The sequence below is a fragment of the Odontesthes bonariensis genome, chromosome 3 (genome assembly GCF_027942865.1).
Source record: "Odontesthes bonariensis isolate fOdoBon6 chromosome 3, fOdoBon6.hap1, whole genome shotgun sequence".
Classification (NCBI taxonomy): domain Eukaryota; kingdom Metazoa; phylum Chordata; class Actinopteri; order Atheriniformes; family Atherinopsidae; genus Odontesthes; species Odontesthes bonariensis.
This window is the reverse complement of record NC_134508.1, coordinates 34,249,110-34,274,630: the sequence shown is the minus strand read 5'-3', so window position 1 is coordinate 34,274,630 and position 25,521 is coordinate 34,249,110. Positions and strand designations below refer to the sequence as shown.

Here is a 25,521-nt window from a genome sequence, read left to right as displayed (position 1 = left end):
CGTTTGCTGAATCTAATTTTATTGCCAAATAAGTTCTTTTTACTCAGGCTAGATTTGATGAACTGTGGAGAAATTTCACCACATATACTTCTGGGGAGCAACTTCTCGGCTTACCTGTTACGGAGAATAACTTTCTACACCAGAAGAAGTTTGTTACTATCCTGACAAAGCTTTCAATCAGAGCCATCAATGAAAATTCCATTAATATTAACTAACAAAGATTGTAATATCTTTTAAGGATTTTTCCTTTTTTTTTTTTAGAAAAGAGCTTGAGCTGCTTCGGAAACTCTACGGCCTGTATGATACAGTGATGAGTAAGATCAGTGGGTACTATAAAATCCTGTGGACAGACGTGGACATTGAAAAGATCAATGCAGAACTTCTGGAATTTCAGAATAGGTGGAGTATTTCTGAGCCATTACAACCTGCTTTGTGCCAGCATTGTATTTTTGATTTCTTTTGTATTCCTGTGATAGATATATTGTTTATCATCTCTATTTGTAGGTGCCGGAAGCTGCCCAAAGCTCTAAAGGACTGGCAAGCCTTCCTTGACCTAAAGAGGACCATTGATGATTTCAATGAGTCGTGCCCGCTGCTGGAATTGATGGCAAACAAATCCATGATGCGGAGACACTGGGACCGGATTGGAGACTTAACTGGACACCAATTTGAGGTGGAGTCCAAAACCTTTATGCTGAAGAACATCATGGAAGCCCCTTTGCTGAAGTACAAGGATGATATTGAGGTTCGCTGGAAGTTTGAATACATTTAATTCCACAGTTCTAGCAACAATATTTCTTCTTTTTGTATGTGTCTAACCTCCTTAGCCTGGCTTTCTTCATTCATAGGACATCTCCATATCTGCTGTAAAAGAGAAGGATATTGAGGCCAAATTGTCACAGGTAAAAGACTTGTGGTCTGGTCAGACCCTTAGTTTGATGACATTCAAGGATAGAGGAGAACTAATGCTGAAGGGGGCAGAGACAGCAGAGATTCTTACCATCCTGGAGGATAGCTTGATGGTACTGGGCTCACTGCTAAGCAACAGGTAATACAAGTTAACAACAGCTTCAGATTTACATTCCACTGATTAAATCAGTTCCTAAGGAGCCTTGAACTCCGGAACAATATAATGAAAGTCTGTTAAACTAAAGTGAATGTACGCACTTAGTTAAAGAGGAAGAAGTAGAAATAAACTTATCTTGTTCTTAACAGATTTGACATTTACCAACAGCATTTTACAACACCTTTAAAGTTTTAAGTAGCTTGTGTCCTTATCTGCTTTGTACAGGTACAGTGCATACTACAAAACAGAGATCCAGGATTGGCTCTCCAATCTTTCAACATCATCGGAAGTCATTGAACAGTGGGTTATTGTGCAAAACTTGTGGATCTACTTGGAAGCTGTGTTTGTTGGGGGTGACATCGCCAAAGACCTCCCACAGGTGCAGTTCATGCTTTCTATCCTGAGGAAAACTACACCTTAGAATGCTTCCTTAAGTAAAATTCAAACCGCCCTTTTTTTTTTCTATTACAGGAGGCAAAACGCTTTCAAGATATCGACAAGTCCTGGATTAAGGTCATGCAGCGTGCTCAGAAGGTGCCAAAAGTGGTGGACTGCTGTGTGGGTGACCCAATGTTAGGGCATCACCTACCCGAGCTTCAGAAACAGCTAGAGCTCTGTCAGAAATCTCTTGCAGGGTAATTCTTTACGAACAACATTAGTCCAAATACTTTAGATTGACTCAAAAAATAAGATGTGCAGAATTAAATAGATTGTTGTTATACCAGTGCAGTGGGTGTTGATGTTACGTATTTCTAATTTAACAGTTACCTTGAGAAGAAGAGGCTCCTTTTTCCAAGATTCTTCTTTGTATCCGATCCATCTCTTTTGGAAATCCTTGGACAAGCCAGCGACTCTCATACAATTCAGGTTAGAATGAGTTTGAACATTGTTGTCACTATGAATATATGGATATACATATACCTATATATAGATATATATCATTTTTTAAATTCATTTATTTATGTATTCAGTTATTGTTTTAATTAATATAAATTACAGCCATACATCTGAATGTTTGCATGATGTCTTAAAATGAAAATTCAAATAATCACTATGACCTCTTTAAGTTTTACTTGGATAACTTTCAAGTTGACATTTTATCACTTGACAAAAGTCAATTTTGATACAATTGTGTTTCAGTCTCATCTCCTTGGAGTGTTTGACAATGTCAACGAAGCAGAGTTTCATCCAACGGAATATAACAAGATTTTGGCCGTTCTCTCACAGGAAGGGGAGAAATTACCGGTATGTCGTGTGCTTTTAAAGAGTTTAACTGATTCATTTTGGTTTTCTCAACATGTAAAAATATTCCATTGTACAGCCCCAATTCCTAAAAGGTTTGACCACTGTTTAATGTATAATTAAAAACGGAATGCAGTGATTTACAAATCTCATGGATGGTCCCACTCCTTCTTTGTCCGGAGGACGCAGCGTCTGTGATTTCTAAAAAGAATTTTAAATTTTGATTTGTCTAATGACAAAACAATTCTACACTTTTCCTCAGTTCACTCTAAATGAACCATGGTCCAGAGAAGATGGCAGCGTTTCTGGATGGCATTCACATAGGTTTCTTCTTTGCATGATAGAGCTTCTTACTTGCATTTGTGCATGGCAAGGCAAGCTGTTCTCACAGACAGTGGTTTCTGGAAGTGTTCCTGAGCACATGTAGTGATTTCCATGACAAAATTATTGTAAAAAGTTTGTAATACAGAGCTGCCTGAGGGCCCAACGACGACAGAGATTCTACATAGATAGATTCTATCAATCTTTGAATGATATTTTGTACTGTAGACCAGTACAAGCTCTGCAGTTGCCTGATAACGAGCTGATCATTTCAATCAGGTGTGTTGGAGCAGGAAACCTCTAAAACATGCGGGGCAGTGGTCCCCGAGGACCAGGTTTGAAAAACACTGCAGTAGACAATGAAATATTGTGCTACTTTGAGGAACAGTGTTCTGAAATTGCTCCAACATTTGTTGACATAGTTTTTTTGCAGGTTGCTGACCCCCTGCTCCCTGCTACTTTAAGGGGCTTTTCCAATACCCAGTCATATCCAGCTGCTACACGTTCCTCCAGCTGTTTCCTTTTAGTAGCACTTGCTTTTCCAGCCTATTGCAGATCCCTTCCCAACTTATTTGAGACATTTTGCTACCATCAAGTTCAAAATATTTCATTAAACAGTAAAATGTCTCACTTTCAACATTTTATGTTTTCTTTGACCTAATTTCAACAGAGTGTCCCGACTATATTGAAATTGGGGCTATAAATCCCTTTTACAGTTTGTGTAAATGGAAAAAAAAAAAAAAAGATTTCTAATCTTTGGTAGTTTAATCTGTAACATTGCTTGGGTGTATCAATTCTTCGGTTTTTAGAAATCTTTGATAATTGCAGTTTGATAAACGTGTATTTCTGCTTTCAGCTGGACAAATGTGTCATGGCGCAGGGAGCTGTGGAGCTCTGGCTTGGAGAGCTGTTGCTGCAACAGCAAGCCTCCTTACACTCCATCATCAGAGCTTCAGATCTAGAGATAAACGATGAAGACTTTGACCTTCTCACTTTCCTTGACAAATATCAAGCACAGGTGAGTAGACAACATTGTGGCCGCTTGGAAATACATTTAGCAGGTTGATTTCTAATGCAAGCCAGTATCTATCAGGTCGCCATGGCTTGCACCTCCAGCAGGTTGTACTGTGTGATATTTGCTTTTGTTATAGATTTTCTCCACAGCTTCAGTCTTGTACTAAATCTATGACACGACTTTCCTCCTTTGTGGAAAAAAGTTTTTTAAATAACAAGTGTGAATATCTTTGGAGTTTTGTACGGAAGCCCAGAGCGGACGTGGTACGTATAAACTTTTGTTTGATGGTTTTCGATCATTTCCAGAAAACAATAATCGTTTTCTCCAGATAACGAGATAATTATCTCGTTATCTGGAGAAAACCATCAAAAAAAAAGTTTATACGTACCACGTCCGCTCTGGGCTTCCGTAGTTTTGAGAGATACGATGGTATCATAATTGATTTCTATATTCATAGAGTTCCCAAGATTCATTTTATTCTGCCTTGTCTGTTTTAAGGTGGGCTTGTTAGGAATCCAGATGCTTTGGACAAGAGATTCTGAAGAGGCCCTAAGAATCGCTGCCGATAAGAAGGAGATCATGCCTCTTACGAAAAAGAGGTTTCACAACCTACTCAGCATGCTCATTAAACAAACCACCTATGACCTGAGCAAATTTGACAGAGTCAAATATGAAACACTTGTCACAATTCATGTGCACCAGAGTGACATTTTTAATGACCTGGTAAGGTTTTTTTCTTCAGTAAATGTCTGTTCTTTTCTTTCTGTAAAACACTTGAGTTAAGCTCCGCTTTGTTTGTAGGTAAAGAAGCGTGTGAAATGTATCAGCGACTTTGAATGGCTGAAGCAGAGCAGATTTTACTTCAAGGAGGATCTGGACAAAGTCATTGTATCGATAACTAATGTCGACTTCATCTATCAGAACGAGTTCTTAGGCTGTACTGATCGGCTGGTCATCACCCCTCTGACTGACAGGCAAGAAAAGAGAAAATTGATTTTTATAAGCAACTTGCTGTAATAAGTCAACTTTGCTTGTAGGTTTTAATTCCTATGTTGCATTCAAGAACAGTTTTTTTTTTCTACAAAGGTGTTATATCACACTGGCCCAGGCTCTGGGCATGAGTATGGGAGGAGCTCCTGCTGGGCCAGCCGGCACCGGTAAGACTGAAACCACCAAAGACATGGGTCGTTGCCTTGGCAAGTACGTTGTGGTCTTCAACTGCTCGGACCAAATGGACTTCAGAGGACTCGGCAGGATATATAAAGGTACATTAGGCAATGAAACAAGTCATCGAGCAGTGGTGTACAGTTTCATTTATGTGATGTCCTATTGTGTTTTTATTTTCCAGGCCTTGCACAGTCAGGGTCCTGGGGCTGCTTCGATGAGTTCAACAGAATCGACCTGCCAGTGCTTTCCGTTGCTGCTCAGCAGATCTCAATTGTTCTGACATCACGAAAGAAACACAGAAGCACTTTCATTTTTACGGACGGAGACTGCGTGAACTTGAATCCAGAGTTCGGCCTGTTTATCACCATGGTAAGACATGGAAACACACAGTCCTATTAAAAGAAACTCCTTGAAACTAGATGGAAAACATTAGATATACAGTATATACAAAGATATGTCATGCCTCTGTATCTAGAATCCAGGATATGCAGGCCGTCAGGAACTTCCTGAAAATCTAAAAGTGCAGTTCAGGACAGTGTCCATGATGGTGCCAGACAGGCAGGTGGGTCAAGGCTTCTTTCTGTGGAGAGAAACGTTTTTCTTTTTGCTGTGGTCCTAACACATCCCTCTACACTTTTGTCTCCGACAGATTATAATGAGAGTCAAACTAGCCAGTTGTGGATTCAATGAGAATGTTAACTTAGCACAGAAATTCTTTGTTCTTTACAAACTTTGTGAGGAGCAACTCACAAAACAGGTGAGAATCTTGTAAGCATTTCATAATTCCTATTTTGTTTGGTTATTGAACTACTGACATATAACCTCTGCTATTTGACAGGTCCACTATGACTTTGGACTAAGGAACATCCTGTCTGTGTTGAGAACACTTGGGGCGTGTAAAAGAGCTCGACCTGATGACACTGAGTCCAGCACTGTCATGAGAGTGCTTCGTGACATGAATCTGTCCAAACTGGTATCACACAAACTTAGTTCTTACCAACAGCTGTGATATATTGAATTGTATTGAATTTTGGGTGTGAAAGTATACTCTGTACACTGGATACAGTGCTGTGAATAAAAAAATCCATCTGTGTGTTTCAGGTGGATGAGGATGAGCCCCTCTTCCTTAGTCTTATCAATGACCTGTTCCCTGGTATCCAGCAGGACAACAGCACATATACTGAACTTCAAGCTGCTGTTGCTAATCAAGTTGAGCTTGCCGGTCTCGTTAACCACCCACCGTGGAACCTCAAGCTTGTTCAGGTGCCTTAAAATTGTTGTTTAGCATAATTATTATAAAGTTAGCTTTTGGAAAGTACTTTTCTTACTGGTATATCACTGTTGCTGTCTGGGTCAGCTTTATGAGTCTTCTCGAGTGCGCCATGGGCTGATGACTTTAGGCCCAAGTGGGGCCGGGAAGACCTCGGTTATCAACGTTCTTATGAGATCACTGAGTGAATGTGGAACCCCACACAGAGAGATGCGCATGAACCCCAAAGCAATCACTGCTCCGCAGATGTTTGGTCGTCTGGATGCAGCAACTAATGATTGGACTGATGGAATCTTTTCCACACTGTGGCGGAGGTCACTCAAAGCTAAGAAGGGTAATTCCAACATTTTGTCAACATCTAAGCTAAGAAAGTGTTTGTGATTAATACAGATGAGATCCTAAGAAAAAATATAAAACTGTACAAATGAAAACGGTATTGTATTAAATGATATCTAAGCAATACATAGTATTGTACTTTAGACATTTTTATCATATTACATTCAGTATAACACAATATAAAGGTTGTTGCAATTTTAATGTGATGCTAAATACTGCATCTGCACGATATTACTGCCCAGCTTCAACAAGACAATGAAAATGTCAGCTCAGAAGCTGAGCACTTTTCTTAAGCTATAGATGCCAGTTCATGCATATTTAGAGCTAAAATATGAGACGTCACATGAGACAGCCAGTATGGTTTACTGCACAGTGCGTTGTAACCAAAACACAACAAAACAAAATGGTGACCCGCTGAGCTGCCTTGGTCGTAAGCACCTCGTCCCTGACATGTAAACCCACCTTTCAGATTGACACCACCGCATACGGAACTACACTTAGCCTTGTCTGGTCCGAGGGTAGCAGCTGGGGCAAATCCCAGGCTCCTGTTCCTACGGGACCCCAAAACAGGCCCCTTTTAAGTTCTGGGAATGACAGTGGAGATGCTGTTGTCCTTGGCACACACTGGCTCGCCCACTTTTGATCCAGTAGTGGGACAGCGGCTCATTAGTGACTGACAAAGTGCCAGAGGCTGCCGGAGAACTCAAACATTTAATTGCTTCGACGGGTTTTCTCTTCAGGGGAAGTCGTCTGGATTGTGCTGGATGGTCCCGTTGATGCAATATGGATCGAGAACCTCAACTCAGTCCTGGATGATAACAAAACACTGACCCTGGCTAATGGTGACCGCATCGTCATGTCACCATCCTGCAAGTTGGTGTTTGAGGTGCACAACATGGATAATGCCTCCCCTGCTACTGTGTCCCGTGTGGGAATGGTTTTTATAAGCTCCTCAGCTCTCAGCTGGCTACCCATCCTCCAGGTACTTTTGTGATATCTAAGTGTTGAAGACTTTTTTTTTCCTGAAAAAGAACAATGCTTTGTAAGCAGTGCTTAGATAGAACTTGGCTTTTGTATTGCAGGGATGGGCCAAGAAGCGCCCTGCTAGAGAGGCAGAGAGCATCATCGGTTTATATGAAAAGACATTTGAGGATGTTTACATGTATATGAGGCAAAACCTTAAACCCAAAATGGAGCTTTTGGAGTGTAACTACATAATACAGGTGTGTATTTAAAAAAAAAAAAAGACTGAGAATAAAAACAGAATCAGATGATGCCTCGAAGCCTGAATTGTTTGACTATGTTCCTTCTTCAGTCCGTCAATCTGCTGGAGGGCCTCCTCCCAACCAAGGAGACAGAGGGCTTTGCTGGAAGCAAGCACCTTGAGCGCCTCTTTGTCTTTTGCCTGATGTGGAGTCTGGGAGCTCTTTTAGAATTAGAGGACAGAGACAAGCTGGAGGTCTTCATGAGAGGTCATGAAAGCGAAATTGATGTGCCTCAAACCAAGCCGGGAGAGACTATATTTGAGTACATGGTCAACACAAACGGTACAGTTATTTGACACGTAAAAGAGCATCAATTTGATGTTTTTTTTGTATAGTTTAAAGTGAACAAGCATTTGAATGTGGTGGCATGGTGGTTAAGTTAGCACTTCACAGCAAAAAGGGTATTATTGCGGGGTTTGTGTGCCCTCCCTGTATCTGCATGGCTTACACTGTAGTTGCGAGTGTCTGATTGTCCGTCTCTGTATTAGTCTTGTGTTGGACGCTCTAGCGTCCCTGCCTTCTTAACCAATAGCAGCTGTTAAAGGCTTCAGCCTCCTGCTACCCTCAACAGGGTTTACAGAATCTGGTCTCATTTCAGAGGCATCAGATTCGGAGATTTTGTTAAGACCCCTTCGCACTGCATATACCCACCTGAGAGTAATCTTTAGTATCAGTTATACGTCGTTAATTGTTGTGAAATAAGATGTATTAGAAATATTTGCTTTAGATGTCTGATACTGCCTCGAGTGGTGCGCCACAGCACAGACATGAAAGGACCCATTGTGCATACGTTCAGCACATCGCCAGCTTTGACAACGATGGGATGAGAATGGGTTTATATGTGACTAAAAAGAATGGCGACTTTTGTTTTAGGTGAATGGTGTCACTGGAACAATCTTGTGGAGGAATATGTCTATCCAACTGACCATGTGCCTGACTACACCTCCATTCTTGTTCCAAATGTGGATAACACAAGAACCTCTTTCTTGCTGGAGACTATTGCCAAACAACACAAGGTGATCTTGTGGTTTTTAAAAGAATATTTAGATAATGTTTATACTTAAAAATATGTTACTTTCTGTCTAAACTCTAAATGTTTTATATGTACAGGCCGTACTGCTTATTGGTGAACAAGGGACAGCGAAGACAGTGATGATCAAAGGCTATGCAAAGAAATACGATCCTGAGACGGATCTGTTCAAATCACTGAACTTCTCATCTGCCACAGAGCCCTTGATGTATCAGGTAAAAGATATTTTAAAATGCTTTTTGTGCTTGAATTTTTACAGTCCTACATTGGTTCATGTTTGCAAAAACTTTCTTCGTACACAGCGATCAGTGGAAAGTTACATTGAGAAAAGGATTGGCAGCACCTATGGACCCCCAGGAGGACACAGGATGACCATCTTCATCGATGACATAAATATGCCTATTGTCAACGAATGGGGAGATCAGGTGTTGCTTTCTTTTTTTTTTTTAATGAACATCTGTCTGTCTATCTGTCGCTTTAATCTGATGAGTTACTTTATGTGGCTATCCAACCAGATCACAAATGAGATAGTCCGCCAGATGATGGAAATGACTGGCATGTACAATCTGGATAAACCAGGAGATTTCACCACGATTGAGGATGCACAGATTCTGGCTGCCATGATCCACCCTGGTGGGGGTAGAAATGACATCCCACAAAGACTGAAGAGACAGTTTACAGTCTTCAACTGCACTCTGCCAGCCAACACCTCCATTGATAAGATCTTTGGTAGGTTGGTCTAAAATAATCACATTTGTTCTGCTTCCATTACTGTAGTTTTCATTTTACAGTTAACGGTTTCTTCATGTTCTTTTTGTGCAGGTGTGATTGGCTCTGGATATTTCCATGAATGCAGGGCATTCCAGCCAAGCATATCATCAATGGTTAAATGTCTAGTGTCTGCTGGGAGGATCGTTTGGCAGTGGACAAAGGTACTTACCTGGAATATGATGAGAAGTTTATAATAGGAATTGATTATAGGTATATGGTATTGATAAGTTTGTTAACTTGTTTTATGACACCACATTGAAGGTCAAAATGCTTCCAACACCATCAAAGTTCCACTACATTTTCAATTTGAGGGACTTGTCCAGGATCTGGCAGGGAATGTTAAACGTTAAGGCAGAGGAGTGTGGTGACATCTCCACCCTATTGGCTCTTTTCAAGTGTGAATGTACAAGGGTGATAGCAGACAGGTAAAATCCTTTTTTAAGTTAAAAAACAAAAAGTTGGAAGAAAGCATTACTCTAAGACTTTGCTTTGTTGCAGGTTTATTTGCTCTGAGGACAGAGATTGGTTTGAGAAGGCTGTATGTCGTGTCATCCAAGAGCACGTTGACCCAAACCTCGTTCAAGAGCTTCATTCTGAGCCGTATTTTGTGGACTTCCTCCGAGATGCACCTGAGCCAACTGGAGAGGAAGACGATGATGCCTGTTTTGATGCCCCTAAGATCTATGAACTGGTGTGAAATCTGAATTCGTACATCAGCGCTTGATAGTTTCATGGTAGTAAGTTGATGGAGGAAACTGTCACCATAATCTGTATGAACAACTTGTTTCAGGTGCCAGATTTTCAGTTCTTATCAGATAAGCTTGTGATGTATCAAGCTCAGCACAATGAGGTAGTAAGGGGCTCCACCCTGGATCTGGTTTTCTTCAAAGACGCAATGACTCATCTTGTCAAGGTGACACCTGAAGCGAGTATATCTGATGCATTTCTTGTAGACTAGGCTAGATATAATACTGATTCTTTTTAGATTTGCTCCTCTTTAGGTCTCACGAATCATTCGCACTGACAATGGAAATGCCCTGCTTGTGGGAGTGGGAGGATCAGGAAAACAGAGTCTGACGCGCCTGGCCTCATACATAGCTGGATACAGCATCTTCCAGATCACATTAACCAAGTGAGATGATTCATAGTTGTGAGAGCTCTGTTTGTAGGGACTTTAATCACACTGATCAAACTGTTCTTGGGGCTCTCTGAGGGTTAGAGGCGCTCTCCAAAGGACAATGAACCATCAGGGGCTTTTTTTCTGCTTGCATTCAAGTGATATAACCTGCAAACCTGTCTCAGTCGGCCTTAGGTGTCACTTTAAGTCCATTCCTCTGTTTTAAAAAAAATAATAATAATACAATAATTTCTTATTATATATTGCTTATAGGCAATGTTTTAAATAGGTTTGTTTGTTTTAGTTTTTTTACTTCTCTTTGATAGTAGTGGTTCCAGTGGTGTGTTCATACCTTCAACCAGTCACTGTACACTTACCTCATCTGGACCTATCACGTCACCTTCATGTCTCCGTTATGCTGGGAAAGCTCCCGCTCCAAAGTAGAAATTAAAGACGCCACAGAAGGAGTTCTATAAACTCTGAGCTCCTACTATAGACGTTCTTCCAGGGTCTCGGGTGATTGGTCAAGCACATGAATACAGTACTAAGATCAGCTCTAATTAACTGCTATTAATTTTATCCTTAAAAGTAGGAAACAAATAAAAAGTTCAATTCGATAAACGTACCTATTAAAGGCGGGGTAGGGGATCTTTTTCTGGAACATTTTTTTACATATTGCTTGAAATACTCTTCACACCCCCATTGCAACCAATTAATTAAAAGTTTTGACACAAATATGAAAATTTTTAGTGGCCTCTAGAACGTACAATCTAGGAAAAACAGTATGCAATCATTGTGAACGGACCGTTCACAATGATTGGATTCTGATGCCGTCTATCAAACTGCAATCTGCTTCTCCACCCCCCCCCGACCGTTCCTTCTCCCTGTGCGCGTACCCTACTCCGTGAACGAATTACACGTCCAGAAGCTTGGCAGGAAGCTAAACTAGAGCCAGCTTGGCTAGCACCTAGCATTATTAAACGTATAGTTAGCATAAACTAAATACTAAATACGGCAACAATCGATGCTTGCTGTCAGAACAGCGCTCGTGCACCTTCTTGCTCGTGCGCGTTCATGTACTCTAGAGGCGTGCCTTCGGGGGGAAAGTGAAGAAAAGGGTTGGGACTTTTTACCAGTGTATTTTCAAAATGCAGCTTCGCTGGACTCAAAATCCAGGATCTCCTACCCTACCTTTAAAATACAAGAATGAGTGTCCTTTGAAGCCATGAGCTGTTTGTAGTTGCATTTGCACTGAAAGTGAAATGCTGGGCCTTCTTTCCAATTATGTGGTGTTTATTTTTCCTTACTTAGAACATACAACATGAGTAATTTCATGGATGACCTGAAACTGTTGTATAACACAGCGGGGGCTGAGGGCAAAGGCATCACCTTCGTCTTTACAGACAACGAAATCAAGGATGAGGCTTTCCTCGAGTACCTCAACAATATTCTCTCTTCTGGAGAGGTGAGATCTCATAAAGGTATAAAGGCGTATCTGAATATCTGCTGATTGTGTAACTGAACACTGGAATCTTCAGTCTAATTGAAACGGACTGGAATTGGTCCTGTATGACTGAAACAAAGAGGTCGGGCAGAATGTAACGTCTCAAAGGAAAAGCTTCGCTGGTCCTGACCATGTTGTAATCGTTTCAGGTCTCCAATCTTTTTGCAAAAGATGAGATGCAAGAGATCACCCAGAACCTGATCCCAGTTATGAAAAAGGAGTTTCCTCGAATTCCACCAACTTTTGACAATCTTTATGACTACTTTATATATCGGTTTAGGAAGAATTTACACGTTGTTCTGTGCTTCTCACCGGTAAGTTGAAACTTTGTATATTTTCTGTTTATACCCAAAAGCAACCGCCCAAACTTTTGCTACTTTTATTCCAAATCTCTTTTTATTCACAGCATGTTTAGATGCTCAACAGTGACATTATATATACACTTACACCCATAACTACCTCCATAAATGAACCTTTTCATTGGAGTTTTATTCTACTTTTGTTTAAAGGTGGGGCAGAAGTTTTGCTCCAGATGTCTGAAGTTTCCGGGCTTGATTTCCGGCTGCACAATGGACTGGTTCACCCCTTGGCCCAATGAGGCTCTGGTTGCTGTGTCCACCTATTTCTTATCTAAGTTTCACATGGTTTGTCCAGCTGATGTGAAGACTTCAGTGATGACCACCATGGGAACTTATCATCACAAAGTATCTGAAACATGTGAAAGTTACTTTGAAAGGTATCACATTTACACAAATCCAATTTGTTCAGAAACATACGCTATCAAACACAGTCCTAACGCTGTATGTTGTTCATCTCTCAGGTTTCGAAGACGAGCTCACGTCACCCCTAAATCTTACCTTTCTTTTATAAATGGTTACAAAACATTATATGCCGAAAAGCACAACTATATCAACACTTTGGCAGAGCGCATGAATGTTGGTAAGGAATTTGAACAGGAAGGCAGTTGTGTCTTTATAAAGATTGTGTACTTTATGGATGATTTTGTATGGTCTACTCCTGTAAAAGATTACACCAGATGTTACTGATTTCCAGGGTTGGACAAACTGATGGAGGCCAGTAAGTCGGTGGCTCAATTATCAAAAGATCTTGAAGTAAAGGAAAAAGAGCTCGCTATTGCATCTGCCAAAGCTGACGAGGTAAATCAGATACGTCCAAGCTCCTGTGACCTGCAGATAAGATTGATGATGGATGGATGTTTATGAGCAACTTTCCTCCAATCAGTACTTCCACAGTAATGTAAAACCATAAAATTAAGAACAATTTGAGTTCTGTACATAGTGAGGTAGCAGAATCAGTTTATTCATAGGTTCATTGTGGAAATTAGCTTCTGGTTTGATGTGAATAGCTGACAGAGGTTTTGTCATTTCTGAAAAGCTGTTTGAAAGCTCAACACCATGGACGCACGCGTATGATGCATTTGAAGGCATGAGATGTTTATTTTTGCATTCACCAAGGTGCTGGCAGAGGTGACAGTCAGTGCTAAAGCTGCAACCATTGTGAAGAATGAGGTCCAAGTTGTGAAGGACAGAGCCCAGAAAATTGTGGATGGAATAGAGTATGAGAAAGCTATAGCTGAGGAAAAGCTGGAGGCTGCCAGGCCAGCTTTAGAAGAAGCTACAGCTGCACTGAATGTGAGATATCTCTGACTTATTTGAAGATATTTACACCATGCATTCTACGATATGTTACATGATATACTTAAAAACTCCACAGACCATCAAGCCAGCTGACATTGCCACAGTGAGAAAATTGGCCAAGCCTCCACACCTGGTCATGAGGATCATGGACTGCTGTCTGATTTTATTTAACAAAAAGTTAGACCCTGTTACATGTGATCCAGAACGAAGCTGTCTTCAACCATCATGGTCAGAAGCACTGAAGGTAACAAATTTCCTTTTTCTAAAAATTCAGTTGTTGCAAATGATAAATATATGAATTCCACTCATATATTAAAGGAGACACATTGTGCCCTGAGGTCTTAAATGTGTCATGTTTGGTTGAAATACTACAGAGATATAACACAGCAGCTCTTTTCAAGCCCAAATTTGCAGGCCTTTTTTTCAGTATTAGTTTTAGGAGGTGGAGTGAGCCAGCGGACTCAACTCTGCTCCTCTCTTCTGCAGGGTGTGCCTTTTTTGAGATTTGTTCTACAGCTTTGATGCTTCCATGCAAATGTAAATTTGGACACAATTCACACCTAAAAACCCTTAAAGTGCATTAATATGTGAGAAGGTACAGTAGATAGCCTGAAAGCTCATGAAATGAAAGAAGGCCTGTAAGAAGTTGGATTATTATCAAATTGATTTCTAAGTAAACTTAACTAAACAAAAAGCAAGAACAAATTAGTCTTGACATCTGGCTTTTGGGTTAAAGCGAATGCAGCACGATTTAAAGTTGAAGATGGATGGGGATGAAAAGATGGCAGCTGGATAATTCTGCTCTGAGTGCAAAACTGAGCGGCGTGTTCTTCCTCACAAATGGCATTTGCATGAATTCATTTGTTTTGTCCTTTTCAGCTTATGAGTGGCTCTGGTTTCTTGACAAGCCTCCAGCAGTTCCCAAAGGACAGCATTAACGAGGAAACTGTGGAACTACTGCAGCCTTACTTTGACATGGAGGATTACACCATGGAAAATGCCAAGAAAGTGTGTGGTAGTGTAGCTGGTCTGCTCGCATGGACTCGTGCTATGGCCTCATTCTTTGCCATCAACAAAGAAGTGTTGCCACTCAAGGTAAAGTTAAAGTTCATCATGTTGGCGACTGTTTTTTTTTTTTTTCTTTTTCATTTTAGATTTGTCGTAGGCGGCTATTCTTCTCCAATAATGCCATTTAAAACTCTCTATTCTCAGCCTGTTTGAATCTATTTTAGGTAAATAGGTGATTAAACCTCATTTTTAGCTCAAAGCCTTTTTATGCTACAGTATAACTGCATTGTTTGTTTCCAGGCCAACCTTGCCATTCAAGAGAACCGTCTAACAGTGGCTAATAACGAGCTGTGCGCGGCAGAGACTCAGCTGGCTGAAAAGCAAGCAGAGTTTGACAAAGTCAAGGCCAAATGCGACGCTGCAATGAAAGAGAAACAGGTGTGACGCACCCTTTTGAAAAATGTCACGACTGCGTTGACTTAAATCTAGAGATTGTAGCTGACACAGGCGTCTTGTCTTTCAGGAATTGGTGGATGATGCTGAGATGTGTAGGAATAAAATGCAGGCTGCATCTGCACTTATTGACGGACTTAGTGGAGAGAAAGCTCGCTGGATCGAGCAACGCAAAGAATTTAAGTCACAAATAAACAGGCAGGTTACAAAGGAAATGCAATTGAATATCAAAATGTTATATTCCAAGGGGGGTTAGTCTTTAAAGAGGTTCATTACTAGAATTCAGGATTGGTTCTTCAAGGACAGATTTAAAAGGTTTTGATAATGGCTTTTATATGAGTCCAGCTGCTTCTGCCTTTGTTTTCAGACTTGTGGGTGACGTACTCCAGCTCACCGGCTTCTTGTCGTACTGCGGTCCATTCAACCAGAGTTTCCGTGATATGTTGTTGAAGGACATCTGGGAGGCGGAGCTCCGGAAGCACAAAATCCCTTTTACAGAAAATCTCAACATCATTTCTGCCCTGGTGGATGCTCCCAATGTGAGAACAATGCCAGCCTATTTTTATTTGATACTAGTCCTGTGAAAAGTAAAACAAAATTCATTTGAACCATTGACTATCATTTTTAATATTTAAGATAAGTGAGTGGAACCTTCAGGGACTCCCGGGAGATGACTTGTCAGTTCAGAATGGCATCATCGTCACAAAAGCAACAAGATATCCCCTCCTCATCGATCCACAGACTCAGGGAAAAGCTTGGATTAAGAAAAAGGAAGAGGCCAACGAACTTCAAGTATATAGCCAAATGATTTTCACTTGTGTCATTTTTACCCTAATTACACGCTTAAGTAAAGCATGTCGTAGAAGTAAACTGATTTCATGTTCAGGTCACGTCCCTCAACCACAAATTCTTTCGCACACATTTGGAAGATTGTATTTCCATGGGACGCCCAATGCTCATTGAGGATATATTTGAGGAGCTCGACCCTGCCCTGGACAACGTGCTCGAGAAAAACTTTATCAAATCTGGGACCAGTTTCAAGGTATTTTTAACCTTCATGTCCATTCAAATTTACCAATACAACTTTAAAATGTGTACACTCTTAAAATTGTCTTCAATGTTTTTTTATAGGTCAAAGTAGGAGACAAAGAGGTAAACGTAATGGATGGGTTCCAGCTCTATATAACTACCAAACTGCCTAATCCAGCATACACTCCAGAGGTCAGCGCAAAAACATCCATTATTGATTTCACTGTAAACATGAAGGGCCTGGAGAACCAGCTGCTCGGCCGAGTCATCCTCAAAGAAAAATACGTGAGTGTGCCATTTGTTCCAGAAACGCAGCTTGCTTTCCCCATTTGGTTTAAAAATATAACTTTATCTGTGATTGTTTTAGATAACTGTTTTTCCAGTGTAAGAATATGATATTGACTGGCTCTTGGTTTTTTTTCACTCATCTCAACAGGAGCTAGAAGCAGAAAGATTGAAACTAATTGAGGATGTAACTGCTAATAAAAGAAAGATGCAGGAGTTGGAAGACAATTTGCTGTACAAACTCAGCAGCACTAAAGGTCCTATAGTTACTGTTGTAGACTAATGCCAGTTTCTCCAGTCATACCTGTTCTTTTTCCTAAAGTGAAAGTGTGTCTGTTTGTCTGGTTAAAGGTTCTTTGGTTGATGATGACTCCATGATTGGCATTCTGACCACGACTAAGCAAACTGCTGCGGAAGTTAGTGCAAAGCTCAGTGTTGCAGCTGAAGCAGAAGTAAAGATCAATGTCGCTCAAGAAGAATACCATCCAGTTGCCTCTCGAGGAAGCACATTGTACTTCCTCATCACGGAGATGAGCATGGTCAATATCATGTACCAGACCTCCTTGGGTCAGTTCCTCAAAATCTTTGATCTGTCACTCGCAAGGTATGGCTTTATCGTGATTTAAGAAGTATGTCTGCACAGTCTTATCATAAGATGTTTGAGATTAAAGCTCGGAAACTATTCCAACCATTACTTCCTCTAATGACCAACAAATTTGTCTGGAAAGAACAATAGGTTGACAAAGATGTTTCTTTAACCACGCTGTGGTGTGGTCGTATTCTTCAAATATGCTTTGTTCTCTGTGTCTTTGCCTCCCTCGTTTTTTTATGCTGATTTTTTGTTTTTAATTAATGCGCTTTTGCAGGTCTGAGAAGGCCTCCAAAACTCAGAAGCGGATTGCAAATATTATTGAATATCTGACGTTTGAGGTTTTCCGATACACAGTCAGAAGCCTTTATGAAAACCACAAGTTCATCTTCACACTCCTGCTGGCCCTCAAGATTGACTTACAGAATAACAGAATACAACACAACAAATTTCAGATTCTTATTAAAGGTAAGGTGTGCATCATTCCCAGGAAAAGTTGAATTGCCTTTTGGACTTGACATCTCTGAACATAATTGATGAAACAATAGGTGGCGCAGCTCTTGACCTGAAGACCTGTCCATCAAAGCCATTCAGCTGGATCCTGGATATGGTGTGGCTGAACTTGGTAGAACTCAGCAAGCTGCCACAGTTCACTAACATTATAAACCAGGTAAGCCATAGATCCACGAATGATCTGGACATCTGAATTCTTCATCTGCTTGTAGTGTCATCAGTTTTGGTATTGACATGGTTTGTAGGTGTCCCAAAATGGGAAAAACTGGAAAGCATGGCTCAATCTTGATGCCCCAGAGGAAGGCGTCACTCCAGATGGATACAACTCTCTTGATGTTTTCCATAAGCTTTTGCTGATAAGGTTGGGTCCTCCTACTTGAATGTTGATTACATGTTTGAATACACCATATTATAAAATGCAATCACCTCACAAGCATTTTTTCTCACAGGTCTTGGTGCCCTGATCGCACCTTGTCTCAGGCCAGAAAGTATGTGGGAGACTCTTTGGGCATGAGATTCGTTGAGCCTGTCCTCTTGAACCTTCACAGCACCTGGCAGGAAAGTGATCCTCGCACCCCCCTCATTTGCTTCCTTTCTATGGGCTCAGATCCCACCGAACAAATCGAAGCACTTGCCAAGAAACTTAATCTCGGTGAGTTTGCCCTGTCCTGCCCCATTTTTTATTTTATTTTACTGAACTTTTTTATTTTCTGCTGAAGATGTAATGCCAAAATCTCCTGACGTCTGATTGTGTTTACATTCAGACCAGTTCCCAACTTGCGACGCTATCTACTTTTGATTCAGTTAGAACGGTATGAAACCCAAATTTTGTGATTGATGTCCCTGTGACCGTGGTAACCAACAGGATCCTGGATGTTGGTTGCTGTGTGCTCTTTGCAGTGGCACCTTGGGTGTTCACTGGGCAATCCAGCTCATGTATTTGTTTTCCTGAGCATAAATTCATTTGATTGTGGCTGTTAAAATTCCACTAATTGAAAGGTCTGTGGTTTGATCCGTGGCTCTTAATTCCCCGTAATGTTTCATCCTTGTGTAAGTGTGTGTGTTATGTTGTGTTAGAAAGATAATTATGTTTTGTATGTACAGTATAGTTAAAGGCCTGTGGCTTGTACTGCAAAGTCCTGAGTGGTGGATTAGACCAGGGGGGAAAGCACTATTTAAATGCACTCTATATGTTCATGTCTATGTAAATACTCCCACTGTTTCGGTTTACAGAATGCAGAGCAATATCTATGGGACAAGGACAAGAGGTGCATGCAAGGAAGCTGGTCAAGACATCAATGACAGAGGTGCTTTTAGAAGTTACTGAAGAAGTATAATGCATGAGTTAAGCCTTTCCAACTGAGGCAGTTCCAGGATTGGTACCAGTTCTTTGACCAAGAACCCCTCAATTCAGGGTCTGGAGGGAACCTGTGAACTCTGAGACCAGCTAACAGTTTGACCGCCATTAAAAAGATAAATAAATGAATACTGAGCAAGGGGAACATTTAGACGTAAAATCGATATAGCATCGAAAAGCTAATGATGTCATCTTTCATCTGATATTTTAGATAGTGTTAATATTGCCAGTTGTGGTTTGCAAATGGCCATACACACAGAATTGACCATGTCTGAGTGGGATTTGTAATGGAAATCAGAGTTTATAAATAGCATTGCAGCCAGGGCTTAGAAATGCCAGCTGGCAGTATTAAAACATTACATACCATTTATAAGCCTAGATGCAAACTGCATTTGTGAAAGCACCCCTCATAGGGCGGTAATCATAAATGCTGACTGTGTTGTTGGAACGAACGTATATGACCACAAGGCTCAGGAGTGGCTCTCGTGCATGTGGACGAGCAAATGGTTTCATAGAAAGTTCACAAAGTAAAGCAGCTTCCAGCAGGTGACGGCATCTGGTGAATGCTTTCATGTGGGAGTGTATTGGATTGTCCTGATGTGCAAGCTAGAGTGTTGCTTCTTGCTTTCAACAGCAATGGCTGACTGTTTGACCTGATCCGTGGCTTTTGTGTCTGGATGTGTACAGGGAGGTTGGGTCCTTCTGCAGAACTGTCACCTGGGGTTGCAGTTTATGGATGAGCTGCTAGAAACTATCACAGTTACAGAGAGCATGCATGACACGTTCAGGGTGTGGATCACCACAGAGCCACACGATCTGTTCTCCATCACACTCCTACAGGTGAGACTTGACAACATCGTCATAAAAAGGAAGGTGTTAAAAGTTTTTGTACACGCACAGACTGTCTCTCACTCTTTACCTTTTAAGTCTTCCATCAAGTTCACCAACGACCCCCCCCAGGGAATACGTGCTGGTTTGAAACGAACATTTGCAGGAATTTCACAGAACCAGTTGGAAGTCAGCAACCTGCCCATGTGGAAGCCTTTGCTGTACGGTGTGGCCTTTTTACACACTGCTGTGCAGGTACTGCGCATTCTAAGTTCACGCGTGTCATAGTGGAACTTTATTTAAAGGAAATATTAAAAAAGAATACATGCTTTGCTCCTGGCACAGTTTACATGAGAAACAGAGTGAACTAACCATATTTAGAAGTACCGTAACCTTGACAATGGCACTACTTAATTTGGTAGCCTTTTTTTTCTTATTAATTTCATAATTGATAATGAAATCATTTGTGCCATTTTAATAATGCATTAGGCAAATTTTCCACCTCATTACCATATTGAGAATGTGTTGGCTTTAGTTTATTTTATAGCCTTTTGAAGTTTGAGTGGTTTGTATTTTCCAGTGTAGCACAAATCAACTCGTGTCTGTGACTTTTTTCCTCCAGTAGAAGGAAGGCTGTTCGTCATAATAACACAGGGATTTTCTGATTTTACATGGTAACCTTTTCTTTTTTTTTGCTTTGTAAGGAACGACGTAAATTTGGACCCTTAGGTTGGAACATACCTTACGAGTTCAATTCGGCTGATTTCTCTGCAAGTGTTGAATTTGTTGAAAGACACTTGGATGATTGCGGCCCCAAGAAGGTGAGCGTTTTGCAGCCCTGGTTTAATATTTGTATGTCATCCTCCCTCCCTCACTCACTACTTTGTGTCCCCCCCCACAGGATGTGTCATGGATAACCTTGCGATACATGCTCGCTGAGGTGCAATATGGAGGAAGGGTCACAGATGACTATGACAAACGCCTGTTGAAGTGTTTTGCTCGTGTAATAATCCCAGTTTTTTTGTTGATTCGTGTGTTACAACTCCCGGTGTTTTATGTTGCATTGTATTACATTTGATACGACACGTGAAGCTCAATGTTCTTAATTACAGGTGTGGTTCAGTAAGAAGATGTTTGACCCAACATTTTGCTTTTACACGGGCTACAAAATTGCGGTGTGTAAGACAATAGAAGAGTACATGGATAACATTCAGAGTTTACCCACTGAGGATTCACCCCAAGCACTGGGGCTGCACGCTAATGCTGATATCACGTAAGGAGAGTGTCGTCATGATGAAGCATTAAAGCTGCGGCCGGCAACTTTTTTTTAGTCATATTAGCTTGAACTGTCATGGGATTCTGGAAGGAGAATATTAAATAGGCTGTTTAGGAAAAATAACGAAATCTGTAGCTCCCTCTGAAGCCTGTAATCATGCTTACAAAAACCGAGCGCTCCCGGCTGTTTTTAACCAATCACGTTAGGGTGGAGGAATCCTACCTGTCAATCACAGCTTGTGCACACGCTGCTGAGCGTGAGTCTGCCCCAGCTTGTGTGCGCTCACACTGGTGTGAACTCACGTGCACAACCTCGTCCACAGAGGGGGAGGGGTTTGGGGGGCGATTCGGAGCTTGTTAGAGGTTGGGGGAGGGACCTGAGAGTGTATCAGTTTGAATTTTCCGACTTTAGACTCGCAATTTTGAAAACCTGCCGACTGCAGCTTTAAAAGCGGTCTTGTTGTATTTACTGTACTTAGAGTCTCTGAGGTTATTGCATTTCTCTTCTATAATGAATGTTGACCAGATACCAGACAAACACATCTGCTGAGGTGTTAGACACAATCACAAATATTCAGCCCAAGGAAAGTGGAGGGGGATCTGGAGAGACTCGGGAGTCCATCGTCCACAAAATGGCAGAGGACATGTTGGACAAACTGCCCGCTAATTACATTCCACATGAGGTCAGTTGGTAGGATCATTAGGCTTTTTACAGGCCAATGTACATGTTCTCTTAATCTAAACTCTGTAACTTTGATGGGTTCAGGTCAGAGCCAGACTGTTGACAATGGGAGCTCTTAACCCAATGAACATCTTCCTACGTCAGGAAGTGGATCGAATGCAAAGGATCATCTCTGTGGTGCGCTCGAGTCTGACTGACCTGAAGCTGGCCATTGATGGCACAATAATAATGAGTGATGTAAGATTTCTGATTCCTCAGCACATCGCTTCATATTTGCTTCTTAAGATACGCACTTCTCTGTATGTTTGTTACTCAGTTTTTTCATCAACGATTGTCTGTTAGAGTTAGATGAGATTTTCAGGAGGCTTTAAAATGCTTTCAAACTCCTGGTATGTACTTTGTTCCTAGAACCTTCGTGATGCTCTGGACAATATTTTTGACGCTCGTGTGCCCAGCCTGTGGAGGAAGATCTCCTGGGAGTCTTCCACTCTGGGCTTTTGGTACACTGAGCTTATCCAGAGAAACAAACAGTTCTACAGTTGGGTGTTTCAAGGAAGGCCCAAAGCGTTTTGGATGACGGGTTTCTTTAACCCTCAGGGTGAGTTTGTGGTTTAAGGGGTTTATGTCTATGGTTTGTTCCTGGAAGGGGCTGGTTGGAACAGAAAGAACATCACTCTCATCGAGTCCTCACCCAAAGTACTCTTCACACCCATGCCTGTCATCCACATGTTTGCCATCAAATCCAATGCTCCTGTGGATCAGAAGCTGTACGCCTGCCCCATCTACAAGAAACCAAGGCGCACAGACCTCAATTACATCACAGCAGTGGTGCTACCTACTGTCCAGTCACCAGACCACTGGATCTTACGTGGGGTTGCTCTGCTCTGTGACATCAAATAATAAACAACTGTATTACTTTTTAATGTTGTCCAAAAAACAAATAAACGTTTTTTCTGCAGATTAGGTGAATTACTTGTTGACTATGTATGTGAGACTCATCTATGGAGCCATTGATCAACTACTTAAGTGATAAAAATATTACATTAGTTTGCTTTGAGGGCTTACCACTTATCACAAGGACGTTAATGAGCCAGTGAGTAAGTAAAAGCTCCAGTGGCTCCAGCAGCTCTTTTGTTACCATGGAGATCATATATGATGTCTATGGTCTCACCTCGCCCTTCTTCTTCTTCTTCTATTTTGTTGGCAGTTGGCAAACAACTTTTGGAAGCATTACCGCCACCTATTGAAATGGAGTGTGAGTCTGGGCGAAAACTATCTCAGCTAAATATAAAAAAATAAGAATAAATAAATAATTAAAAAAAGGTATTATATCCTTCTAATCAGTCATGTGGCTTCTAGATAGTGAAAAAGGTACTTAAAGCACATCTCACTTGAGTTCTTCTGTAGTATTGTTTTAATGTTTAATTGCACACTTTCTGACTCTAGTCCTAGGATGAGGTGCTGCCTCTCCTGGTCAAACCTGACACGTTGCTCTATTACATGCTCCACGGTCTCAGTAGCACCACATACACTACACTTTCCATCAGCATGCTTTTTAAAAACAAATAGCGTACTGTTCAGACCAGAACGCCCAAACCTCATCCTAGATATGATGTCCTCCTCTTTGGTGGGTCTTGCTGTTGGTCTAGCATGACCAACCACCCCTTGGATGGTAAAGTACTTTCTCCCAGTAGCTGCACCACTCCACTCACTCTGCCAGATCTCCCTGGACTTTGTCTTGACAAGTGACTTTATCTCTGACTTGCTATAAGCTACTTCTAAGGTAACCTCAGGGGTCACACATGCTTTCTTTGCGTACTTATCCGCCAACTCGTTCCCTCGTAACCCAACGTGTGCTGGTACCCATAGGAAGCTGATATCGGTGCCTGAGTTTATGAGTCCATTTACCATCTGTGCAATTTCTAAAACAATATCCTGTCTGGACTCCGACATGGTACTCTGAATACTCATCAGGGCAGAAGCAGAATCTGAGGCAATTAGCACTCATACTCACACATTCCTTGGTCTATTCCCCTCTATCCAGGTCAAAGCAGCGAGGATGGCTACTAGTTCTGCGGTGTATACAGCAAGATCATTGTTTAGCCTTTCTTTTTTGCACATCTTAAGCTCTGGTACTACAAATGCCACACCCACTTTCCTGTCAGGTGACTTTGAAGCATCTGTAAAACACACAAGTTTATCCTTGTACTGAGCTCTGATATGGCACTCAACCATTTCTTTGCTGAACTCCTCTTGCTTCTTCAACTCTAGAAGTGCTAAATCTATTACAGGTTCCTTTAACAGCCATGGTGGTACAACTGAATATGTGACAGCTGCACACAGAGTAAGTGCCTGCAGGCCTCTGCCTTTTGAGGAACCACCCACCCAAAGCTTCTACCTGGTTTATCTTTCTCCTGGCAGTGAGTTCACACAGATAGACTGATGTGGCCTTCCCTTTGCCCTCTGAGGTTAGCCCAATAGACTAAGGCCAGCTGATCTCTCCTTATATGCAGTGGCATTTCCCCCACCTCTACCTGTATAGCATTAACAGGAGTCGACTTCATTGCTCCACAACGCGTTCTTACGGCTTTATGCTGAATAACATCCAGTTTTGCCAGGAGCGTCTTAGATGCAGATCTGTAAGCCACACGACACATCCATAGTCAAATACAGACCTAATAAGGCTGATGTATATCGTTCTCAAGGCGGACCTGTTGGCTCCCCAGTCCACCCCTTTCAGACAGCGCATGGCATTCAGTACCTTTTTACATTTCTCAATCATTTTTTGCATGCGAACAGACCAAGTTAATCTCTTATCTAACCACAGGCCTAGATATTTAAAACAGTTTACTCTCTCTAGTTCTGCGCCTGATAACTTCAGCTTCAAACCCATGGGAATGTTCTTTCTAGTAAAAAACAAGGTTTTAGTTTTGTCAATAGACATTCTAAATCCCCATTCAAGGGCCCACGCTTGGACATGGTCTACTGCCTGCTGCATTTTACGCACAATGAAATCAACATTTCTGCCCCTTATCCACATTGCACCATCATCTGCAAACAAAGCAACATGGACAGATTCCTGCACCTCTTTAAAGACATCATTAATCATGATCAGGAACAATATCGGGCTGATAATGCTTCCTTGCGGAGTGCCGTTTTCCACTGTATATTCACTGCTGAACTCTTCATTAATTTTGACCGTGATACTCCTGCCTGATAGGAAATCCTTGACCCACTGAAACATTCTACCCTTGATACCCATTTGCCTGAGTTTAATTAGGAGTCCCTCTCTCCAGACCATACCATAGGCCTTCTCTATATCAAAGAATACTGTCAGTACTGTCTCCTTATCAACTTGGGCTTTCCTTATTGAGTCTTCTAAGGCCACTACTGGGTCCATGGTGCCCCTTCTCTGCCTAAATTCACTCTGGTAGCTGTACAAAATATTTCTCGTTTCTAACCAGTAAACCAACCTATCATTCACCATTCTTGCCATTATTTTACCCAGCTGTGAGGTCAGCGCTATAGGTCTATAGTTTGATGGCATCTTTACATCTTTCCCAGGCTTCCTAATAGGGATTATTACAGGGATTATTATTAGTCAATTTCTCCAACATAATGTAGCATATCTCATCCCTTCCTGGGGTGGACCTACCCACTTTCTTTAACGCCCTATTCAATTCACTCAGGTTAAAGGGCGTATTTAGAGCATTCTGCTCCCCCATCTCCTCCTCTAACAT

General features: G+C 41.4%; 1 pseudogene; it reads left to right on the top strand.

Annotated features, from left to right (window-relative positions):
* LOC142376966 (dynein axonemal heavy chain 8-like) overlaps window positions 1-22,740 on the top strand; it is a 74,644-nt pseudogene extending 51,904 nt beyond the window's left edge.
* Window positions 22,741-25,521: the final 2,781 nt, after the last annotated feature.